This window comes from Giraffa tippelskirchi, chromosome 13 (genome assembly GCF_054371585.1).
Source record: "Giraffa tippelskirchi isolate mGirTip1 chromosome 13, T2T-mGirTip1v1.2.pri, whole genome shotgun sequence".
Taxonomy (NCBI): domain Eukaryota; kingdom Metazoa; phylum Chordata; class Mammalia; order Artiodactyla; family Giraffidae; genus Giraffa; species Giraffa tippelskirchi.
This window is the reverse complement of record NC_137287.1, coordinates 114,279,179-114,285,182: the sequence shown is the minus strand read 5'-3', so window position 1 is coordinate 114,285,182 and position 6,004 is coordinate 114,279,179. Positions and strand designations below refer to the sequence as shown.

The 6,004-nt window shown below is 46.8% G+C and overlaps 1 non-coding gene across 1 annotated transcript; it reads left to right on the top strand.

The window, feature by feature from the left end:
- The first annotated feature begins 3,836 nt into the window (after positions 1-3,836).
- Positions 3,837-3,910, top strand: TRNAV-CAC (transfer RNA valine (anticodon CAC)). The gene has a single exon. It is a non-coding gene; the product is annotated as a tRNA-Val (tRNA).
- The last annotated feature ends 2,094 nt before the right edge of the window (positions 3,911-6,004 follow it).

Here is a 6,004-nt window from a genome sequence, read left to right as displayed (position 1 = left end):
AGCTGGGCCAGGATCATAAAGTCCCTCCCTTCTGAAGCTTGTGGTCCAAAGTCCGTCCTTTCAGAGCTTGAGGTGTGTGCTGGGGTTGCAAAGGTGAATTTGCTACCTCTTTGCATCTGAGGAATTTTCACTCATGGAGAAGATGCGTGAAGAGCCGACAGCCACCATCAAGTGTTCCGAGCACTGGCCAAGGTCTGGGCCTGGGAACACAGAGCAGGGGACCGCCAGCTACCCTGTGGAATCATGAGAGATTTCCCCAGAACCTAGTTCTTTTGGGTCTTGAAGGATGGGCAGCGAATAGAATCCAGGAACGTGAGAACAGCACACGCAAAGGCGCAGGCAGGCACTGCTGTGATTTTCATAGATATCTCTTCTCAAGAGACCTAACTTTCCCCTAATGGTCAAGAGCAACAGAATGAAACACGGCAGACTAAAAGAATGTCAGTGGAGATCCTGGATGCCCCCTGCTGTACTATCAAGAGCACTCAGCCAGCAGTACGAATGCCTGCTTTGAGCTGGCTTCCCCCACTGCTTTTTCTGCTCTTCTGTGTGACCTTGACCGAGTCACTCAACATCTCTGGGTCTCAGTTTCCGTATCTGATAAATGATGGGCACAGACTAGTTAACCTCACCAACTCTTCAACTCTATTTCTCTGTTCCGCTTGGTGAAAAGTTCTCCCAAGCGAGTCAGGACGTTTATTTAAGGAAACGACATGAAGAGACTCCCACTCAGCTGAGGTGGCAGCTGGTTTCCCAGTGAGTAATGGGGGAGCCAACCTCTGGGTGCACCTGATCACACCCCTGCTTTTCTCTGCACCAGCAATTTATTAATGCAGTTCAGTTCAGAACTAATGCAGACCTGATTGCTTGGCTTTGTAGCAACTTCCTGGGCATGGAGAGCTGGACCTGGCTCCCAGAGGGATGAACTTCAGAAGACTTTTTTAAAAAAGTCTCCAAACCCAAACCAATTTCAATATCTGTCAAGAAGAAGGCAGGATCTGTAAGGGAAACCCTGTGCAGTATAGTCACCTTCAGAAATATTGTCCCAGAAACCCCTAATACAGTCTCTGCGGAGTTTTAAAATTGAACACACAGCGCAGAAAACATACCCTGGGGAGAGAAGAGATGGTACCCACGTGATTACATGGTAACCTTGTAGTACCAAAACTTAAAATGTGCAGACCTGGGAGTTCCCTGATGGTCTAGTGGTGAGAACTCTGGGCTTTCCCTACCTCAAGCTGGGTTCAATCCCTGGTTGGGGAACTGAGAGCCCACAAGTTGTGTAGTGTGGCCGAAAGCAAAAACAAACCAAAAATTTGTGCAGACCCAACAATCTCTCTCTAGGGATTTAGGCTATGGGAATGCTCACTGAGATAGGCAAAGATAAACAGAAAAGATTTTATTGCAGCTATTTGTGATAGTGAAAAGTTGTCAAGATTTATCTGTTGCCAATCAGATAAATTATGGTAACTATATCAGGGGGCTTCTCTAGTGCCTCAGATGGTAAAGAATCTGCCTGCAATGCAGGAGACCCAAGTTCAGTTCTTGGCTCAGGAAGATCCCCTAGAGAAGTGAAAGGCAACCCACTCCAATATTCTTGCCTGGAGAATTCCATGGACAGAGGAGGCTGGCAGGCTACAGTCCATGGGGTCACACAGAGTTGGACACGACTGAGCAACTAATGCACACACCTACCAGGAATATAATACAGTCACTACAAAGAATAAATAGTGTTATATTTAGGGAATCTAGAAGCAGAAAGACCGTGTTTGTGCTGTGCTAGAACTTGCAGCTGTGTGACCTCGGTCAGGTCAGAATCTTGGAGCCTCTTTGTGAAGGGTAAGGTGGGGATAATGCCACACCTCACTCATTGCCCTGCTGGTTGGGGGGGCACTGTGCTGGGCACATTGCTAATTCAGAGACACTCTTCTGCCTTCTAGGGGTTTATAGTCTAGCCAGCCACAGGCAAATCTAAAAGGGTGCAAAGTATCAAATGCAGAATGTTTCCCCACCCTACCCCAACACTGTCCCAGCTCAGGCAGAGATGATGTACATAACATATGCAGAAAAGCAGAGAAGGGGACTTGCCTGGTGTCCAGTGGCTGAGACTCTGCACTCCCAGTGCAGGGCGCCCTGGGTTTGATCCCTGGTCAGGGAACTAGATCCCACATGCTGCAACTAAGAGTTCACAGACTGCAACCTAAAGGAGCCCACAGGCTGCAACTAAGGCCCAGTGCAGTTGATTAAATAAATAAAATACTGAGGGGAAAAAAAGGAGAGAAAAGGAAGGAGGAGATTATTCTGCTTCTGCCATACACACTGGCTGTGTGACCTTGAACAAGTTCCTCTGTTTCCTCATCTGTAAAATGGAAATAATGTAAGTACCTAACTTGTAGAGTTGTTGTGAGGATTAAATAAATCGGTACTTATAAAGGGCTTCCTTAGAACAGGCAGGCACTATATAAATGTCTTTCAAGTGCACAGTAAGTCCCTAATGTGCCATCAACACTATAACTACTTTAAAGTCAGGAAAAAGAAACCTCAGAGATGTCAATGTTTCAATTTTAATTGACTCAGAGGTAGTTAAAAGGCACAGTCAAATGTTGAAGGCCATGTCCCAGGATCTCTAGAACAAGCAGAGTCTCTGGGATTGCAGTCTAATTTCAGGGTTAACTAGGGGGTGGGGGACAGTGAGAGGTGTTTTCAGGGAGAGCTGAAGGGAAAGGACATCCATGCATCGCTGGGGTCCTTTGGGCCAACATAAAGTGTTTGAGATGCTGTCCCCTTGGAGCTAAGCTAAGGGCTGCCTGGCCCTGGTTTCCAGGCTGCTTATTTGAGAGATTGGGCTGGGAGCCTTATCTCTTCCCCTGTCTTCTCTGCCAGGACGCCGCTCCCGCAGGGTGTGTGTCTGAGTGCCCAGGAGGTGCGTAGGTGGGGTAGCCTGAGAGCTATTCTGATTAGCATCTTAATTTCTAAAGCAAAGGTATCAGGCCCCACCTGAGCACGCAGCTGTCACCCTCTCCCAGCTCCACTCTTCTCATGCCTTTAAAAAAAAAATTTTTTTTTTAATTGGAGGATAATTGCCTTACAATGTTCTGTAGATTTCTGCCATACAACAAAGTGAATCAGCCATGAGGATCCCCTGGAGAAGGAAATGGCTACCCACTCCAGTATTTTTGCCTGGAAAATTCCATGAACAGAGGAGCCTGATGGGCCACAGTCCAGGGGGCTCCAAAGAGTTGGAAACAACTGAGCACACACGCACCCATCGATAGTATGTCCCCTCCCTCTTGATCCTCCCTCCCAGGCCCCCATCCCATCCCACAGCTCTAAGTGGTTACAAAGTACCACCATGAGCTCCCTGTGTTATACAGCAACTTCCCACTAGCTAGCTATTTTACATATTCTCATGCCTTCTTGCCTTCAGTTTGCATCTCCTGAGCATCTGCCAGGGATGGGGAGGGATGCGTGGCTGAACAGATGGGGGCATAAACTGACTCTTACCTGGAGTTATTAGAAGCCTTGAACTAGAAAAAGCAGACTGTTCAAATCCTACCTGTCAATGCCTCAGCTGTGTGACCTTAGGCAAGTTGCTTAACCTCTCTGGGCTTGTTATGCAACTATGAAACGGGGATGACTCTGCAACGCTGGTCTTTGACTGGTTTAGTGAGATCATAAACAGGAAGATATATCATAAATTTTAAAACATTGAGCTGAGAGATTTACTTTGGTGACTGTCTCTCTCAGAAGCCAGGACACTGTAACTTCTACATGTCCCCAGTAACCTGAACTGGCTTGGTGTCCTTAATACAATTTTTAAAATGCAGCATTGGGATTTCCCTATGGTCCAGTGGCTAAGACTCTGCACTCACAATGCAGGGGGCCTGGGTTCAATCCCTAGTCAGGGAATGAGATCTGACATGCCGCAACTAAGAGTCTGCATGCTGCAACTCAAGATTCCTCGTGTCACAATGAAGATCAAAGATCCCTTGTGCCACAGCTAAGACCAGGGCAGCCAAATAAATAAATATTTTAAAATGCAGCATTGACTAAGAATTAGTAACAACTAACATTTGTTGTGAATTTTTAAATCTGCTGCCTGATATTTTTAGTGAATTATCTCAGCTGTAGTTTCCAATTAGGCCATAGAGGAAACAGGAAGGGCTTTGGCTTCATCCCAGCTCTGCCACTGTATTAGTCAGCTATTGCAGTAATAACCTCTAAACCTGATGATTTACGACAGCAAATGCTCACAGGTAGCTGCAGCTCTGCAGATATGGACTGGCCTCAGTTGGTGAGCTCTGCTCCTGGCAAGCTAGACTTGGTCCTGGGCCACAAGCTGGGCTCGAGTCTGTTCTACTTTCATTCTAAGGTCCAAGTGAAAAAACGCAGCAACTATAATACCTGGGGCCAGATTACCCTGGTGGTTCAGTGGTTAAGAATCCACCTGCCAATGCAGGGGACACCAGTTTGATCCTTGATCTGGGAAGATTCCACAGGCTGTGGGGCAACTAAATCCATGTGCTACAACTACTGAAGCTGCACAGCCTGTGCTCTGCAATAAGAGAAGCCATTGCAGTGAGAAGCCCACACTTTGCAACTAGAAAGTAGCCCCTGTTCGCCATAACTAGAGAAAGCTGGCACAAAAAGACCCAGTGCAGCCGAGTATAAAAAATTAATTAATTAATTTTTAAGGATATGTATATAATACCAGGGCCCTGTTCTTCTTGTGATGAACACTGAGGCACCCACATGGCACATTTAAAGCCTCTGCTCCCATCACATCCTTCTATTAACAGTCCACTGGTCACATGGACAATTCTCTTCGGCAGGGAATATACTCCACCCACAGTGGGAGGTGTTATAAAGTCACATGTCAAGGGTTATGGATGTATAAACCTATTTGTTGTTTAGTCGCTAAGTGGTATCTGAATCTTTTGTGACCCCATGGATTGTAGCCTGCTAGGCTCCTCTGTCCCTGCGATTTCCCAGGCAAAAATACTGGAGTGGGTTGCCATTTCCTTCTCCAGGGGATCTTCCTCACCCAGGGATTGAGCCCAGATCTCTTTTGTCTACCTGCATTGGTAGGTGGCTTCTTTACCCTTGAGCCACCAGGGAAGCCCATAAACCCATTAGGGAATCCAACAATCCAATCTACCACTTGTACCTAGGGTGCTAACTCTCTGAGCTGGCTGTTTCCTCATCAGTGAAACATGAGAAACTATGCTGGGGACTTCCCTGGTGGTCCAGTGGCTGAGACTTCACGCTCCCCATGCAGGGAGCCCAGGTTCAACTTCTGGTTCTAGAACTGGATCCCACATGCTGCAACTAAAGATCCTACATGCTGCAATGAAGACAGAAGACCCTGCATGCCACAGCTAAGACCTGGTGCAGCCAAATAAACCTTATACATACACATATATATGTATGTGAAACAATGCTTTGCAGAGTTAGAAATACTTTATTTGAATTTCCTAGTTCCTGGTTAGGACTCAAAGGATGGCAGCTATTGTTATCAGCTCCATTTAGAGATGAGAAAACTAAGGGTTTTAGGCAATGTGGGCCCAGGTTGCAAGGGAAGACCCAAATAGGTCTTCAGAAACATGCTGTTATGACCTGGGCAGTAGATTCTGTGACTTTGGCAGTGAGCAGCCAATGAACTGAAGAAGATACAACCTTCAGCAGCCCTTACTGTCCTGCCCAACAGCATCTTTCTGTGAATGCTGGAGAGACCTTCTCAACAGTGTAAACACTGGGGGTGTCCATTACCACAGTCCTGGTGCTGGTGTCTGTCTTCCCGACTAGACTGTACTCTGATAGCCCCACCTTCTCTTCATCTCTGCATCCCTCCAAGGGACCTCACAGAAGGTTCAGCAATGGATGGATTCTGAGTAATCGTCTGCATGTTGACTCTTGTCCACACCCTAGCTCTCTCCATAATATTCCAAGATGGAATGGGAGTGGAAAAGGCACTTGGCTCTCTAGCTCACTCATAGTGGGATCC